The 20,717-nt window shown below is 29.3% G+C and overlaps 1 protein-coding gene across 1 annotated transcript in view; it reads right to left on the bottom strand.

Annotated features, from left to right (window-relative positions):
• The window catches only part of LOC123299027 (sodium/potassium/calcium exchanger Nckx30C), a 181,065-nt gene that overhangs the window by 49,236 nt on the left and 111,112 nt on the right, over positions 1–20,717 (bottom strand). The window lies entirely within an intron of this gene.

Below are 20,717 nucleotides of genomic sequence, written 5' to 3'. Positions count from 1 at the left end.
CATTTCTGGCAAACTCGTCGGCTTCGCGATTCCCTGGAATGTCCCTATGTCCCGTTACCCATACCAGGTTTACATTCATTTGTTCCGCTAGGTCATTTAAGAGCTGCTTGGCTGTCGGTGAAGATTGTAATGTCCCTGCACCTAAGGGTGTTCAGTCTTATACACTCACATACCTCATGAATGGCCATCACTTCCGCTTGATACACTAAACAGTGATCCGGCAGCCGAAGTGATAGACGCAGATCGAGTTCTTCAGAGAAGATCTCACAACCCACCCTCTTCTCTAACTGAGATCCGTCAGTGTAAAAAACGACGCCGTTTGATTTAACCAGGTTCTCATCCCAATCCTGCATTCAAAACCTTTCATTCACGGTGATAAATTTACATTTTAGCAAACAAAAAGATTGAATAAGCCTAATAAGAACTATAACTCACATGGTGGGGGAAAAGTCACTAAATTAAAGAAGTGATAACGTTACTACATTACAGTCATACTTTACTGCATTTTGATAACAATTTGGTTGTGATAATTTTGTCAGCGAATGTAGTTTTTAATTTGTTATTAACAATATAAAAATACATTTTGAGTGTACAATATTTTCGGAATGATTTTTAAAGTATAACATAATTAATTAATAGATTTAATTATAATTTTATTTTGAGTTAATAAAACCATGGGGCATCTGATACCTCTTAGGGGTAGACTGATCATAAGAATACATGTAGAGCAAGCACACCACGCTTTTAAGCATTAAATTTTACGTTATAAAATAATCAGAATTGTTTAATTATTTTATACGATAATGTACGTTTTCAAATCGTTATAGATTTAAAAGTGTTTTTAATAAAAGTTAGTCTACGTTTTTACCAAAAGAAATATATCAGGAATAAACTGTACCAAATTTTAAGTCTTTATTTTTTTTGAGATATACAGTGTCCCCCCGGATAGAGGTAACTATACTTCTAAATTTTCTTATTTTGCATTTTAAGAAAAAAAGTCATTCTTTATAAGAAGTTTGGCTTATTATGAAAAGTATGTAGGAATAGACATACTTGTTCTGTCTAACAGTTTTTAGATATCTAGGGGTGGATTGCTTGTTTGCGACATTAGTTTGAAAATTGTGGACATTCAGACAATAAGCTGAATGTCTACATGAGCTGAGGTTAGTCTTTCTTGCAACATGTACAGACAAATTGAATTGTAATTGAAATCCATTTGATAAATCGTTAAAAAAATTGTTATCATTTTTCCATTCCATTTTTTTAATCAGAGAGAGATTTCTTTTTAATTGTAGTTTTCAATCAAATAGAATTTATAACCTACTATGCTAGCAGGTATACAACGATATATACTACTCATAGACAAATAATAATATAGATGCACCACTCTTACAGTTTTTATTATATGAGCTATATGAACTCTAAAAAATTGGCACTCCAAACAATGGATGTCACTATAATAGATATTTAACATAGGCAATGACTGTAAAGCCGGTTTTCTACTAAACGGACAAACAAAAACAAAACTCAAACTGCAACAATACTGCCACAAAAACAAAAACAATACTGCAACTAGTAATAGCCATTGGCTAATACATTGCCAGTCTCCAAAAGGTTTGTAAAAAGTTGAGTTTTGTTTTTTTCGACTTGAGTTGCGGTTTTGTTTTTGTTTCTTTGTTTATTGGAAAACCGACATTGCAGAAATGTTGTAAAATACACGGACAAAAGAAAAGAAGGGGCGGAGTTTAACCGAGATGGGTGAGTCTCACTCAAGGTCGAGAAGCAGGGTATTATTGTACCAGAGAATGAGAGAGTATTTTGCAAAAATATTATACAAATGTGTAATAACAACGTGTCAGCCAATCAAAAGTAGGCATATGGGTTCCCCCCTGAGTCCCACTCCTTTCGTCTAAAGTCAGACTTTATACTTCGTCGTCCCTACTTTTCCTATGTCTATGGTAAAATATAGACTTTTCTTTCGAAAAGTCTATGTTTTCTGTGGAAAATGCTTAGAGTAGGTTTTGCTTATATCCTCTAAGCAATTTTTCTATCCTCGATAAATAAACAAATTACCGAAAATTTCTTTTGAAATGTTCCATTAGTATAAATAATTTTTCGGCTATTTATTAATTAATAATGATTATTTATTAAAAAATGGTTACATTGTGTGTTATAATACAAAAAGCCTCATTTATATGAGCCCTCCGGTGTAACTTCTAAGAATACTAAATGTTAAGTTAGTGAGAAGACAGTAAAAAGGAAAACTTATTGTACATTGTACAGATCATCTGCACATAAATCAATTTTGATGATGTTTTGACAGATGTAGATGATACTAAACACTTCAAGTGCACGACCTAGATTATTTCTTGAAACTAATACCCATCATCATGTTTTCTTTACGTAGTTTATATGTATAGATTCTATGGAAGAAAGAAAATTCACATTCGCGTACTTTCGTTATACTTTATTATTATACTCTGTCAGAGGTGTATATCAAAGATGCTTCTGCATAATACTTTTGACAAAATTGTTTATGAAAAAAAAGTTATTGTTAATAGTCACTTTATGAAAATCATAAAATATTTCTTAAGGGGCTATATTCAGTTGCGAGCGCAAAAAAACATATTTTTATGAATTTTTTGGGGAGACCATTTATTTTTGGGGAGACATTTCTTTAATTTGAAGATTTAATTTGAAATTTCAAACAAAAGTTGTTTATTTTTTTATAAGGAACATTTTTTACATTTAAACTTTTGTTCTTTCTCTAACGGTTTAGAAGACCCAATTGACCTATGTTGCTCATTTACGAACTTGGCCTCACTTTTCACATCCTAAGCCTAGAATTTCAGTTTGATATCTCTTTTCGATTTTGAGTAATTATGATGACAGACGGACAGACAGACAAACAACTGGAAATGAACTAATTAGGTGATTTTATGAACACCTATTACAAAATTTTGTTCATAGTATCAATATTTTTAAGCGTTACAAACTTGTGACTAAACTTAGTATACCTTGTTTATAACATATACATAGTATAAAAAGGTAATTTTTGAAGAAAATTTTTTATTTTATTTTCTAATTTTAACTTGTTTGGGAACGTTCTTAAGTGGTAACATCTTATTGGTCTAAATGTCTGCCATTTACGTGGTAACGTTTTAATGAACAACTCCGTATACCGCGTATAAAAATTGATAACCATTATTATTGATTCAACAAGAAACATAAAAGCGTAATGATTTCAGTGAATCACCTTGTATATAAAATAAAAATAAAAAACACTTTTTTTTCAATTTTTTTGTTATCAATTCAAATATTTTTTAAAGGTTTTTAATAAAAAAAAAAAGTTTTTCATCTCTTCTTACAAAATTTTAGATAAAATGTTATACTCGCACACAATGTATATACCCTCTATATATTATGTATGGGCCTATACAATGATTCCAACAAATATCAATAAAAACCAAAATAATACCATAATACATAAATACACGACTTACTTTTATTCCCGAAAGGTTTTTCTTTTCTTATTTGTTTGAAGAAAAGAAAAAGCATTGCCTAAACCCAAGGAAAAAATACAACACGAGCTAGAATAGGTTTTTTTTTCACTTTTAAAATTAAGAATTTTGGACTTAACGGTTACGGGTGGGTATCACATAAAGAATCAAGGATTTAGGTTGATAATCTATACAATCTTTCAAAAAAACATTTTTTAACACAAAAATTTTCAGGAATTCGAAAACGACCTGAGTTTAAATATACAAATTTATAAATTTTTATATTAATGTAGGTATTCTTTTTTTTTGTATATTTAAGGATGTACGAGCGCCAGGGCAACTTTAAGCCAGGGCAAAAGTAGGCAAATTTAACATTGGTCTTATGGGAAAACGGTAGATAAATGATACGTTTTTATAGGTTTCTCCAAAACTAGGCCGTGGAAATTTAAAAAAAAAAACTATTTAAATTAAAGTTGAAACCTTAATAAATTATAGAAAACAAACAAAAAAAGCCCGTTTTGCCCGAATAATTAAGGATGTATTAACACGGAAATTGAAAATTTTGTTAATTAATTTAGCTTTCGATATTACGAAAACCAAGACAGATATCGAAAAATTGTATTCTTATTTTTCGTCTACATTCATGAAATTATAACAAATTCACCATCATTGTTGAAAATAAGGTATTTCAACCACTAAACTTGCCTTGGCGCTCGTACTATCTTTAATGTTAATATTTTAGTTTATTTTATTCAGGTTTTTTAACTATTTCTTTTTTGGATCAATTTTGTCTACTCTATCGCTCAAATTTAAAAACCGATCAGAAATTTTTTTATAGTTTATGAATGTCATCAGAAAAACCTTAACCAGTTAGCACTCACGTAATGTGCAATGCTCACGCTCGATTTAAATCATGAATAACTATTATTTTTCTAAAGGTATATGTGGTTGAATCTATATATATAAAAAGAGAGTGTTTGTTTGTATGTCCCCGATTTTCCCTAAAACTAACCATTGACCTTCGGTAGGGGATTATGTCATTGAGTAGCCCTTAGGCTCCCATTGTGAATAAGGGAGTTTGGTGGGGGTGGAATTAAAAATGATCTAGGAATTCATAGAAAATAGATTAAAAAAATAGTTCTAATAGTACAATAGGCCCCACTGTCAATAGTACAATTTTCACTAGATGGCGCTACTGGCGCAAATGTCTTTCGATTTTTCTCGAAAATTCTGGAATGTTTCATGGATTTCTATCGAATTTTCTAGAATTTTCTCGAACATTCTGGAATGTTCTATGGATTTCTATCGAATTTTCTAGAATTTTCTCGAACATTCTGGAATGTTCTATGGATTTCTATCGAATTTTCTAGAACTTTTTCGAATATTCTGGAATGTTCCATGGGTTTCTATCGATCTTTCCCTTACTTTTCCGTACACACAGAGAGTGTAGACATAATATTGGGATCGGCCAAAAAAATCTTACTGTTCCGTACACACAGAGAGAATTAAAAAAAAATCTTTCATTTAACAATTTTGATATTTAAATGTACAAAAACAACCCAGCGAAGCGGGTTTAACAGCTAGTTTTTTTCTATCTTCATATAAGTTTATCTATTTTTGAATTATGAATTTTCTGATTTTTCAACCTATCCATAATTTAAACAATTTTTTTTCCACATCCTTCAGAAATTATAAGAATTTCACGAGTGTAAGCAAAATACGCACTTCGACTTAACGATTATATTCCATTTATTTGATAGAAGTTTTTACATTTAATTTTCGAACTTTCTTGTGGGCTAAATATAAAAATCGATGCAGTAAACCAGTCGATGTTAGGCAAGTAAGCTCACTAAGGACTTTTATACCATGTCTGTAGATAATAATCAATGAAAACAGCACGAACATATTTTAAAATAGCGATCAAATAATAAAATGTAGAATAAGATGATATTCTTAGCTATCGGTTAGTTTATGTTAGTTGGCATATACCTTCTTAGGTTAGGAGCTCACTCACTTTTAGTAGACAATGCATTGTCATTGCTGCAAGTTTTTTTCATGTATGTGTCATGCGATTTAAGATTTTTAAAAGTCACCGTTTCCTACTTAATGTCGACTTAAATACTATTTAATGTTTGGAAAAGTTAAGAATGGTTATTTTGAAGGCTAAAAAACAATGCTAAATAATGGAATTTTTGAGCTTGCCAATAATAGCCCTAAAATAATCTTTAAATTTTTCGACAAAATCAGTCGAACAGTTCTACATTATTTTAATATTTAATTAAATATTTTTGTATAATATGTATAAATACGCAGATATAATACTGTGTCCAAAAAATAAGGTGACATTTGAATTTAAACTGCACGCGTTTGTTGTGCATTATGAATTCCTTCCGCCCGGCCAAACAGTCCACAAGGAATTTTATTTGAAAGTTATGCGTCATTTGCGTAACGCTATTCGCCTAAAAAGGCCGCAATTGTGGAAAGGCAATTCATGGTTTTTACACCACAATAATGCACCATCCCATACTGCAGTCAGAATTCGTGATCATTTCGTCAAAATCTCAACTCATATCGTTCCGAAACCACCCTATTCACCCGATCTGGCGCCGTGCGCCTTCTGACTGTTCAGCAAGTTCAAAAGATCGCATCAGGGACACCGTTTTGATACGATAGAGGAGATTCAAGCCACAACGAAGATGGAACTGAACGCAATCCCGGAAAGTGACTACAACCAGTGTTTCTAAGATTGGAAAATCCGTTGGCATAAGTGCATTGCATTTGGAGGGAATACTTTGAAGGGATTGCAATTGATTTGGCAGAATAAATAAAGAATTTTCAAAATAAATACAATGCCACCTTATTTTTTGGGCACAGTATAAATTTTGGAAATTAATCACACTTTTAAATATTCACAGATTGCTTTAGGATATTCTATTATTCATCATTGTTTTTAAATCTAGAAAATGGGCTCTGTTGACATTGAATTTTATATAACTCGAAAACGATGACTCATGATAGTATATTACACATCAAAAGTAAAGAATGTCTTAGATATGATGTTCATTAGCGTCCTAGACGAAGCCCAAGTTCACACACATGAGATACGAGACTTTCTATAATTGCTTCTGTAGTGTGTATACTATTATCTGCTCGACGGAGGCGGAAAGTGGCAACTTCGTTTAGCACAGTGGAATGAAAGTTGATTTCTTTCGCCCGAATGAGAGAAAAATCATTTTCTCATCCCAAAAATATTCCTATTTGTTTATAAAAATGTTTTATAACAATTTTTGGCACCTCTCTAGAGCCAAGTACCTACTTAAATTGAATTGAGAGCATTGAAAGAGAGAAACTCGGGTGCAGCGAAGAATATTCATTGACTTTAGAATATGTAAGCTCCTAGACTATATATGAGTATATACCATCATTATACAGGTTTTATTTTAAAGATGCAGGCGCACTTATATTTGGCTGCTATACAAAAATATTACCTCCAATTCAATTTTACTTGTTTCATGGATTCAACTATTTCTTCTTTATATGTACAATAAATACAGTGTGCTTCAGCAAACGAGAGCCTGTCCACATAGAATTCGAAAGACGCTCTCCGGGAAACTTGTTTTCTTAAAGTATTTTTGAGAAAATATTATATACCTATTAAAATATTTTTATATGCTGGCAAAATTAAAAAAAATTCGATTCTAAGTGGTTAGAAATCTTTAATTATTTACCAGCTGTGTCCCTGGATATCGTACCAGAATTACCCGTTTTAAGTACCAAAATTATACTGAAAAAAATATTGGAAACCTCCCAACTTGATGTATGCATAAGAATTTTATGCGGGTTAGATTTGTAAAACTGGACGATTTCGCATTTGACATTTATATATTGAAAAATGATGATAAAGGAGTTTGCAGGTTGCCAGTGAATTTCTGGTTTGCAGTGTTTATATATCATTATCAGATTATTTTGCTATTCAAGATAAATAAATTTATTTTTCCTGGTTGGTCGATGCAAAATTCATAATTTTTTAACATGTTTGAGATTCGGTAGATCATTCTGTAAATAATAAATACAGCATAGTCAATGTTATATAATGCCTTGCAGTATTTTAATGTTTTGTTTTATTTTTTCTGAAGTACCAATTTTGTATATTAAAATAAATTCTTTCTCGTTTTATCGTTTTCTCCTTTTATTAAATACAATTACTTTTAAAAAATGTCCAATTTTAAAGAATATAATTGAATGCATGCACAATAAAATAACAAAATAAATTTAAAAAATAAAAAAACCCGATTGTTAGGTGTCGAGGCTCTTTATTGTGAAAATCTGAATCGGTCTAGGTAGTATGGGCCTCGAATGTTAAAGTCGCTATGTAAACTACTGGACTTGATTCGTTCTTTTTAGTTTTTACTTAACGAAGTCGGGTTTTTTGATTTTTTTAAATGATTTTTTTATTTTGCACTTTGGTTTTTAAGAAGTATATAACGATACCTAACTTATGATGAACGTATCTTGGAAGATACGAGGTAATAAAGAAATTTACAAACAAATATATATACATACATGATACGTGTGAAAAACATAAACCTTATTTGACAGTCGGGTAAAAAAAAGAAATATTTCTTCACTAGTTAACTTTTACAGAGAGTTTTTGAAATCCTTATGAAATATAGTAGATACTAATACTTCAATATTAGGATTAGTAAAATAGTTATAGAAATGAACCCCTATTTCTTCTGGTAATGGAGTCACGCGTGAACGGATGGAACAATTTTGCTAATTCTTTTTTTTGTTGTGTTTATTATTGTCGGGTAAAGGTTTGTATGAAAGAAGAAACATTAAAAAATTCAAGAAAAAATATTATATGCAATGGTGGAAACGCATATAAATGGCAGATTACATTACAATTTCCTATGTACTATGTACTTATTTGCGCTCCCACCATATTTATCCAAAATTGTGAACAGGTAATTGAATAAAATTCAAGTATTATTTATTATTATTCAGGTATGTAAATAGATCTTTAATAGACGTATATGCGAGGAGAGCGAGCTCCACTGCCGCATGCTTCAGCAAAAACCTGTTCAAAAGATATTTGTAAAATTTGTGTTAGCGGGCGCGCTAAGCATAGTATACCTATTAATGAATTGGGGCTGCAGGTTAATTAACATTAATAATCGCTGATCAATAGTTACAATTAAATAAATTATAAGTGAAACGAAGTTCACCGGGTCATCTAGCATACACTTAAAAATAAATCACACAAACCAAGAATATTAAAGAAACAACACTTATGCTTCTTTAACGTGCTCTAGTATTGAAAAAAAATAGGTTTAGAATAAAGAAATTTTGCACTCTATAATTTTTGAAAATTTTTGTATAGAATGTACAGTTTTTAAGCAAATTGCAAAATAACTGAAGGGAAATGTAAATTTTTGAGCATTTTTTAATTTTGTTTTAAAGTTAATGGGTTAAGAACGCAGTGCTGCTTTTTAACTTCTTTAATTTACATCTGTTTTACGTCAAATCTGACTCAAGCCCGGATGAATTAAAATATTCTGTATTTTATATATAGTATTGTCTATATTATATTTTTAAATGAAATTTAAGACTAATGTATTTTCATTAAAACTTCATACTAAAGTGTTATGCTATGTTATAAAACTTTATATTGTATTAAAGTCTGTACATATTAGAATTGTAATAATATCACAGTTCTTAGTGTTTCACCTGATATCTTCACTTGAAAATTAAGTTTTCATTATCTTATCTTATTTCATTTTCAAAAATACATTTTCTGTTTCTATCCTTTCTATTATTAAATATGATATTTATTTTGTTTGAATAAGGAATGATTGCACATTTTTAAGTGTGGACTAGAAGCTTAATATTTCTGGAATGTTTCCAACTCAAACCCACGATTTTAAAGTCGAACTGGAAAATTATTTACCTCCCAAGTGGCGAATAGCATATGCTGTGCACCAAATTTAGATTACAAAAAAAAAAAAATATAATAAAAATATTTATATTAAAAATATAAAATTTTTTCGTCGAAATGTTTGTAAATAAAAAAAATTTAACAAAAAGAAAATCGACTTCAAAAGAAAAACTTTTCCAAAACAAATTAACATGCACCAAAAAGTAAAAAAATATTGATTATCTTTGGAGTCGGTGTCAGCCAGGGAAACAACTCTGACAGAAGAGTTTGCTAGGTTGGCTGACACCGACTCCAAAAATAACAATAATAATTTGAACTACATTATATTATTGTTATTTTTTTACTTTTTAGTGAATGTTAATTTGTTTTGAAAAAGTTTTTCTTTTGAAGTCGGTTTTCTTTTCGTTAATCTGAAGTACACTAACTAATTTGTCACTAAAAAAAGAATCATCGAAATCGGTTGGCGTGATATTGAGTTATTCGTTCTCTTGTCGTGCATACCCATGATGTGACATCATATTGGCAAAAAAAAAAAAAATGCATTGATAACTAATTTATTGATGGCTTTCATGGTAATTGTAGGTTATGTTACCATCAACTTTATACATATAATAATTACATACACGACTGTTGTTCTTACCAATATTACGTCACCAAAATGGCTGACAGCGTTTTTGCGATAGTAAAAAAAGTTAAAATTTTGCCGAAATATTTTTTTTGGGGCTCATTATTAGGAAAATTAACATTTTGAAGTACTTTTTCAAAGATAATAGAATATCCTATTGAAGCAAGTGGTGTAGTTAGCACGAGTATAAATCGAAGTAATACATTTAGTTGCACAAGTACTGCATTGCTTAATTGAAAAAGTTTACAGTTTTATTCGCATAGAAATAGAATACGTATTGTACCCATATTTTGAAAAGAATATGGTGGCGTATTATACATGATTATTATCTTGATAAGACTTCAATAAAGTTTTTATCAATAAAAATTGAAAAAATAACTAATAGTTTTGTGTAAAATAAAAATTTATTATAAATTGTGTTCAAATACAAATACAATCAATACAACTATGCTGAGTACTATGTAGCAGCTAACTATTTAGTTTTGATTGGTATTTTATTGCAACGATTATAACAGGATGTAGCCATTATATCTTTTGTCACTTGAAATGAAATATAAAACGTTTATATATCCATTACGTTATAACAACAATAAATTCTATTCTGGTTTGTCTATATGATTGTATGGGTGGGAATATAAGTTGATCAATTTCTTTTCCAGAAAAAAAAAATTTTTTAGGTCCCAGTAATTTATTGTAAGAACTTGTACGGATATCACACGAGCAAATCTTCAAAGAAGAATTGTCTTTTTCCAAAAAACTCTAGTTTACGCCTGCGGTTTTCATTTTAAAGTACACGATTCAACATACTAGCTATACTTGCTGGTTAGACTAGCTGATTATAAAATTATGGTCGGTCTGCCTGTTTCTATCTTTGTCTGCTCGAAAACTAATAAATCTCATGTTATGGATACGAGCTTAACGGAGACAAGAGGCAATATCTACGGTCTCAAGGCAGAAGACTGTATCTTACTTGATTCATTAAAAAGTAAATAGAATAGAATAAAATAAATAAATTACTGTTTCGGATTTATGATTTATCTCAGAAACTTTGCTAAGATTTTGTAGTTTCTGCTTCGTGAACTTATCTTATTACTATTTATATCATTATTTATTTTTTCTTGAGCTTATTAAATTTTATTCTTGAAAATAATCGAATCCCTGCAAAAACCATTTGATTTTTCTAAGAATCGTTAATTATTTTTTCAACAAAGTAATTCATAAAGTTTCATTTACATGTCAAAGTTAAAACTTACCAATTTTTTTAAACTCTCAGAAGAAAGAGATTACAAAATTTGACTTACCTAGAACAAAATAAACAATTATAAATTATTTTATTTTTGACATTGACTAATATATTTATTATTTGAGTGTTTCATAGATTGGTTTACTCTAGGCAGCAGATTATTGTAAAACACGCCTTGTGACAAAACTTGGCAAATAATTTTCAAGACAGTCACTGTAAAACAGTCTTTGCAAAGTTCTATCCTGTACCAAGCACGTAATTTGACAGACATACAATTGGGTATCTACTATGTTTGAAAAAATACTTCAAAATGTTGATTTTACTAATAAAAAGCTACAAAAAAATATTTTTCAATAAAATAAACACGATTTCTTGCCGTAAATATTAATTAAATTTTAAATCATTTTTACTCTCGCAAAAAACGCTGTCAGCCATTTTGGTGACGTAATATTGGTAAAAACAACAGTCGTGAATGTAATTGGTATATGTATAAATAAAGTTGTTGGTAATAAATGCATATTAATTACTAATATCCGATATCATATGATAGCGGCTCGTATTTTAGGTCAAGTGGTATACAAATTAAAAATTACCACTTTAATTTTAATATAATAAAACAATAATGTGCTTTTATAACTCAAAATCATAATATCTAAGTATATTTCTACATAAATTTTAATTTTTGTCAAATTATATAATTTATTGTTCACTTCCAAAAGTACCATATTTCTAAAAGAGGTAGAACAAAGCAAATCTATCTTTCTGTACTTCCCTGATGATGCCTTTCATTTATATATCTATATTCTTCTACTCCTTTGAAAAAAAATCTATAATACATGTAGGACATAGTCAGCTTCACTATTTAATAGACAATAGAAAAAAAAACTTTTAACAAACAGAAAACCGACTTCAAAGGGAAAACTTTTCCAAAACAAATAAATATGCACTAAAAAGTAAAAAAATAACGATAACAATGTAGTTAAAATTATTGTTATTTCTGGAATCGGTGTCAGCCAAGGAAACAACTCAGTGTGGACAGAACAGTGTGTTATATTAGTTTGGCTGACACCAAAAATAACAATAATTTTAACTACATTATATTATCGTTATTTTTTTACTTTTTAGTGCATATTAATTTGTTTTGGAAAAGTTTTTATTTTGAAGTCGGTTTTCTTTTTGTTAAAAGTTTTTTTTATTTTGTGATTTTTAGTGAATCTGAAGTACACTAAGTAATTTGTCACTAAAAAATGAATCATCGAAATCGGTTGGCGTGATATTGAGTTATTCGTGCTCTTGTCGTGTATACTTAATGACAATTTAAGACTATTATAATTTTCTCATGGATGCCGTTGTCAGAATACGACCAAAATGAAATGGACCACACGGAAAGCACCAGTTTTCAAATATATAAAGTACCAGCTTATTAAAATCGGTTCACCCAGTCGAAACTTCTGAGGAAACACACATTAAAAAAAAAATACAGTCCAATTGATAAACTCCTCCTTTATTGTTTGAAGTCGGTTAAAAAAGAGGCATACAAGCGTTTTTTATTAAAAAAAAATATAAGAGAATGCACCGTTTTTTATCGAATATTATTCGACATGTTTTTTTAATGTTACACCAATATTGAAAATTTTAAAAACTGCAGTAAGCAGACTTAAAGGTCCAATTTTGTCATTTCACCTTTTTCCGCTCAAATTTACGCCATTGAGAACCCATAGTTTATTTTAGTTTAGAGTTTAAATAAATATTAACATTGTTATCTACCAAAATAAAAATTGTATCATCGGATTTCATTTCAAAACAGATTTGATTCAAAAAAGATCAATAACAAAGTTAATGATAAAGGTATTGCTTTATAAATTTCCGTTTAAAGTTTGTTTTAAACAAATACCAAAGTTTTACTGTAATTTCCAGTTGACGGTAATGTTTTTCAATAAATATTTAACAATACATAATCAAGTCTCGCTCTGTTTATTCACAATAGTTGTTGTTCGTTCGTTGAATTCATTTGAAAATTACGTGTTTTTAATTTGTATTCAATAAGTAAGCATAAATGTAAGTAATATATTTATTATCAGGCCACATGGAATACAGGAACCAACCAACGAACATCCAAAGAAATGGCTTTCAAAAGATAAATTAAAACTGTCTATATAGGGGAAGATATAATTTATAGCCAAACTATTCGAGATATAAATTACATCGAAATATTTTTGATTTCTTTATTGAAGTGTTGCAATATTGAATTTCTTTTGATTTGTTCAAATTTTAAGAACTATTCAATATTTCTCAAAAGAAATCATTTTACCGACCTTGTAGGAATGGGCGAGAAAAATGATCCCATAGCATTTTTTACCAAACAGTTGACTTAAATATTAACTGTTCTTTTAACTGTTCTCAACGATAAGTTTGAACACAATAGTTACTTGTAAAATAATCTAAATCAACACATTCAAGAGCCGCCACATGATGTTTGATCATTTTAAATATTATAATTTTACACACAAAATAGGGATCATATAAAGGGGATCATTTTACCCGTAACGACAAATTTAAGAATTGTGATAAAAACTGACCTTAAAATTTATTATAAGCCTATCAAAATGCCAAGAGTAAAACAACCAGTCGGCAAAAAGTAAAAAAGAAATTTTACGGTGAAATTTGTCTTACCATATATCCACCATAAGCACTAAAATTAATATTTTGGTACGAAACACAAAATAGCTTATACATCGTCATAAGTCTTTGTTGAACGATTAATTTGATCACGTGGAAGTCTCTAATTTAATTTGGACAGGTCAAAAATCCACGCATCATTTCAGATAGGTGTCCTGTGATCTGTTTGATTTTTGAAAAAAAAAAAAATGTTTCAAATAAAAGTTGCCAATTTTTTAGTATCATTTTTTGTTTGTTGGTCGCTTTGTTCCTAATATATTTTTGCTCTTCATTAGCTATAATATTTCGGGTCAAGTTTCTCTAAACTTACTGAATAAGACTCGCATGAGACACTTTATTGTAGAACATTATAGATAATATTTTGTATTCATTCAGAGATTACTCTTTATCAGACATAAACTTTATAAAAAGTTTCATTGCCTCAGGTTTGTAAAATTCATAAAATATTCAGATATTTCCTTTTAAAAAGTTCAATTAAAAGATTTATTTTTATTTATACTGCTGCATCATTAGCTAATGTCAACAGCAACAAAAATATAAAAAACTAAATGGATATAAAAAAAAAACTCCGTAAAAAACCTAATCGATTCCCACTATTGCCACTCCCTTTAAATTTTCTATATATATCTACACAGTAAAATATTGCGGAATCAATTGAAAATAATAACCGAAAAAATACCATTAGAATGATAGAATAAAATAAAACACATGACAACAATAAAACGCGATGAAAAACATTCACAAAATGTCACCAAAATACATTAACATGAATGCTGCAAATAATAACATAGATCCAGACACATCGACACATCTAGGTATCTACAAACACACATAGGGAAAAGTGAAATGATCCCTCGTTGTTTTAAATAAACCATTAAAGCCTTCAACGATATTTATCGAGAGATGGCATTCACGTAATCCAATGAATCGCTGAACAAAGACTAATGGTGATGTATAAGCAATTTGGTGTTTCGAATCAAAAATATTAATATCCCTGCTTTGGATCAAATTTGAAGACAAATTTCAACGTAAAATATCTTTTTTGTGTTAGTTTTCGCCCGCTGATTGTTTTACTCTTGGCTTCTGTTGACTTATTATACTGTTGAATATTATAACACAATTTGATAGGCGTATAATAAATATTAAGATGATATTCAAATATATCGTTACAGATAAAATGATCCCTTTTGTATAAGTTAAAATGATCCCTATTTTGTGTCTCAAATTATAATAGATAATATGATCCTCCATCATGTGGCGGATCTTGAATGTACTGATTTAGATTATTTTACCAGTGATTTTTGTCTTCAAACTAATCGTTGATCCAAGGTAAAAGAATAGTTAATTTTTATGTGAACTATTTGGTAAAAATGCAATGGGATCATTTTATCCACTATTCCTACAAGGTCGGTTAAATGATACCCTTGGAGAAATATTGATTAGCTCTAAAAATTTGAACGAAATACAAGAAATTGGCATGCCAAAACTTAAATAAAGAAACCAAAAATATTTCGACGTTATCTGTTTCGTATAGCTAAATCATTATTGGGCACCTTCCCCTACATCCATAAAATTTAAATATGTGAAGTGTCCATAAAGGTTCATTTTTAACTAAAATGAAAATTCAAATTTGTGAAAACAAGTCAACCAACTGAAGTTCTAGAATTCTGACCAAAAATGATAAATATTCAAACCAAGGTGTCCTTTGCCAGAAAATGTGTTTACTGACCGCCAAAAATGGATGATTCAAAAATAATTAAGTAGCTAAAGTAAAGGAGATCTGAATAAATATGTCAGGATCGAAACTACAATAGGGAAACCGGAATAATGACTCGGGCCATCAAAATTTGAATGTCAAGAGTATAATGTTTCTACAAGTTAGTATAAGATGTGAAAACTAATTATTGATCGACAAAATAGTAGCTTTAACAAGAAAAATGAAACAATATTTAGAGAATGAATAAATATGGTTGCAGTTGGGTGATTAACTAAAAGCTAAAATAATTGAATGAAAAATTTAAGCTCATTTCCTTTTCTTTATTGCAAGTAATGATTTCTAAAATCAGGTCATAATAATTGTGTGATATATTTATACATATAAAATACATGAATATCTTTCAAAATATATAACAGATAGTTTTGGATAGAGCTACATAATATAAAAAAAATACCACACTTTCAAAACAGGAATTTATAAATCACAATACTCTGTGACACTGAAATCAATTCAAGTAACAAGAAAAGATGTTGTTATTTGGAAGATTTAATACTCAGGATATCATGTGGTACTGCAATATGGGTTGGTTATGAACATATGTACAGGTTGTATTATATAAAAACAAGTGAAAAGAAACAATAGGGTACTTTCGGTAGTGAAAAATAAATTATGAGATTTGAAAAAAGTTAAAATTTATGTAAAAATATACTTAAATATTCTGATTTCTTTAAATATTGTAATTTTTAAACTGTATATCACGTAACCCAAAACGCGGGCAAGCCCTGATGTGATGTCATATCGGTCTGAACCATAGACCATCAGTTACTTCAGTGTAGACTTCAGTATAATATATCCTTAGATAATAAATATTTATATTTGTTATAATCGGTTGTCTATGAATATACCTGTCAAACTTATATGTGTTATTTCGTATAATAATACCGATGTTACGTCACCAAATTGGATGCCCGCGTTTTTGGTAGTTTAAAAAAAGTTTGAAATTTAAGTTTTATTTGAGGGGGGGGGGGGGAGGCAGATAAGCTTAAAATTCACAAGGTACCGACGAAAAAAATTCTCAATCGACGTGTTTTCACTCAAACAATAATCACATCTGGTCAAGATTTATTAAGAGTAGATACTTTTGAAATGATCACACTATATATTTTCAGAACATGTAAGATTTTTACACTTTAACCTATAATATTACATTTCGATGATAAATAACAAATTGTGTTCATCATCTCTTTACAATCACAGGGTTTTTCATAGATAAGTATATCACAATACAAACATTAATGTTTTTTTGTGAAGTTTAAAAGATGATACCGAGGTTCACATAAATTTTCATCAATAAAACATCAATAATAATCGGAACACTTTGACGTTTAAATTTTGAACACAAACAACTGACTGAGTTAATTGTTGAAATACCATGCATAGTTAGTGTTGATTTCTTTATCACATTACACATACAAACATGTGATACATACATAACTGATAATCAAGTATAGTACATATTATAAAATTTCCGCCTAATTGGCGCCCTCACGAGTAAACAGGGATGTTTACGAAAAAATGTTTCAAACAAAAGTTGTTTAATTTTTGATAAGGAACATTTTTTACATTTAAACTTTTGTTGTATCTCTAACGGTTTACAAGATGGGTCCTACGGACCCAAGACCCAATTGACCTATGATGCTCATTTACGAACTTGACCTCACTTTTTACGTCCTGAGTACACTGTAAAAATTTCAGCTCGATATTTTTTTTCGTTTTTGAGTTATCGTGTCCACAGACAGACGGACGGACGGACTAATTAGGTGATTTTAGGAACACCTATGACAACATTTTTTTCCTAGCATCATTATTTTTAAGCGTTACAAACTTGGGACTAAACTTAATATACTATGTATATTTCATATATACATGGTATAAAAACGCTTCTGACACATTTTTCTAGACAACATTCCGAATCCAACAAACTATCACATGTATTTTTACGATTATTATTTCTAAATTGAACTTGTTAACTAGACTAGTAGATTGGTAATAAAATTGAAGTACCTCCAGTTTAAAAAAAAAATATTTAGTCAAGTTGCATAAACTTGAAGATAATCGTATTTAAAATAATTTATTTAAAATAAAACAGGGTAAAAATTGTTGAAGTGTTATGCTAATTCTAACAGAATGATGTTTCATCCAACAATGCATGTTAAATAAACTATCACCTTTATAAGTATTCAACCAAAGAAAAACGTGATGGAAATATTAATGTTTAAACTGATGGAGCTTATAAGGGATTTTTGATAGTATTTAACAACCTTAATGGGATAAATAAAAGCAAGTCCATCAATGTAAACTTAAATGCAATAGCTTCATTTTAAGCAAAATATAAATTGAAATTGTTTTAAATAACTCTGTTGCTAAGAATGATTAGTCTCAAAAGTTCATTTATTATTTTGGTTAATATTTTTCATTAATAACATGTCATTATTTTTGTCAACATTTCCAGCAAATGTAAAAAACCGTCAAATTTTTCAACTCTCCTGAAATTGATGATAAATACGACAAAAAGGTTTGAAACAAGTGTCGTATAGAAATCAAATTTTATAAAAATTGTCTTTGTATTTTCAACACTCTTAAAGTGACACTCAAGCAAGTTTTTCCAATAATTTTTTTCGATACCTCTAACCATCTCCGACGTTAAGCAAAATAGTAGGCTGAATTTAAAGTTCAGATTTCGGTTAAGTACCATAGAAAATGTGATCCATCACCTTGCATAACTGTGTAAGGAGCTGCGTTAGCTAAATGAATGCCCTCAGAGGTTGAAAAAGTAACACATTTTTTTTAAAATCGAGTATTGCACTTTTAGTTTTCCAATAATTTTTAACTAAGCGTCAAGAAAAAAAATCACGAGAGTACTTTTTCATTAAAACTGATCAAAATATTAATAATACAAATACCATAATATTTTGTATTTTAAAACAATTCAAAATGTTTTACTTTCCGAAACCCAACCCCCCTTCACCCCTTGTTTATCTGTCGATCTTTCTCATTAACGAACTTGATCTTTCAAATACCAAAACCTTTATTGACAACAAATTTTATTCAAATCGGACTTAAATTGCAACCCCTAGTAAGTTAGAGAACATTTGAAGAAATTTTTTCAAAATTACATCATCAGTACAAAAGCAATAGCTTCATTTCCTTCGGTAATTCGCTAATAACGCAAACACTGATAGTAATCAACAATGTCTATACAGAGTATTTCAACAATTAATACAGTCAATTGTGTTTTCTCTTGTTTGTTTCTTTTACTTTGGAGTATTTCAAAAGGAATATTATTTCCGATTGCATTGTAAATGACATATTACTTGTACAAGAAAGAAGCAAGAAGAGAGCTATAGAAAATAGGTATAGTGTAGAAAACGATTCTTTTCAATGTAATCTCTATATATTATAAATGCGAAAGTAAGCATGCTTGTTTGTTTGTTACGCTTTCACGCTTAAACTAGCGAATGGTTTTTAATGAAACTGTACAGCAATATAGCTGATATATCAGAAGAGATATATTTTTTTTTTAAATTTAATTTAATTTGACATTTGACATTACCATAAATTACAGATTTAGATGAATAATTACTATTATACATTTAAAAAAAATAGAAAACCATACATATATTTTACCTGTGTAAAACAATCCTTACCATTATTTCGAGTGCTATAGAAAGGTGATTAGCGAGAGCAATCTTTATCAATCTTTACTTTTAAACCCAGCGAAGCGGATGGGTATCACTCTAGTATTTACTAAAAAAAGCGAAGTAGTATTTGAGTATTTGTAGCATGTAGTAGTAATGTAGTAATGTCTTTTGTAACAGAACAACTAAATTCTTTTTGTACCTTCAGGGGTACATTTTTCAAATGTACTGTATACAACTTTTTTTTTTTATAGAAAAATTCATTATTGTTATAAATTTTAATGAGTTTATCATCATCAGTAAGTCGTCATCTTGTTTCGATTTACGTTAATGCTTCTATATCTGCATATAAATATACCGAATGTATTTAAAAAGGATTGATAATTTCAAAGAGGTGGTGTAAGTGTATATAATTTTATACAGGGTGTTCTGTTATTGATAGCAAAAAATTGTACCACTAAATTCAGCTTGTCAAGACAAATGGAAAAGCTCTATACCAAATTTCCATTTAAGGCCTGATGCGGAAGATGTGACTATGGGAAAATAGAAAGATTTATGAATTCACAGACTTATCAAATTCATTAAGTTAGTAGGTGCCAATTTAGAATATAGAGGGGACTATCATAAAACAATAATTGATTGTAAATTGATTGCATTGGGAAGTGAATACTAAAAAAAATATTTCGTTGTTATTATTTATAAAGAAAACAAAAATATGATTCACCAATACAAGTAGATGTGGGAGGTATCAAATTATATATTATAATTGGTCCGAGGTTAGGGGGAATAAATTGTGTAATACAGAACACAAAATCTTAAACATTGTCTCACTTTACAACGTCAACACACAACATACATAATTTGGTTTGTCTCGAAGTATATGTATCTGAGCATAAATTTAGCAAAACGGACTTGTTTGGATCGTGCTCATAGAACTCCCGTACTGTTATTATATTACTGTGGAAACGAATATTAATTAATATTCATATTGTATGAAAAACCAATGTAGCACTTGTATCTTATTTGACATCTTTTTATTTTTTGTTGTATATAATTTTACAATGCCAAGAAAAGGAGAATGGTATCCACCAAACCAAAAATATTTCGCATATAAATATTTCATCAAACATTTTGAAGGAAAAATTGTAAGTACAATGAGATTAATCAACATTTTTCCAAGTTTAGGAATTAGGCAAACGCAGAACATAAAAATCAGAAACAGCTTGCGTCAAATCGAAAAACGATTAATACTTATTTAATTTAATTCGTCTATTATACCAGGGCAAAGTTGCATCAACATCTATCACAACGTTGGCT

This window comes from Chrysoperla carnea, chromosome 4 (genome assembly GCF_905475395.1).
Source record: "Chrysoperla carnea chromosome 4, inChrCarn1.1, whole genome shotgun sequence".
NCBI lineage: Eukaryota > Metazoa > Arthropoda > Insecta > Neuroptera > Chrysopidae > Chrysoperla > Chrysoperla carnea.
This window is presented reverse-complemented; position numbering and strand designations above follow the sequence as displayed.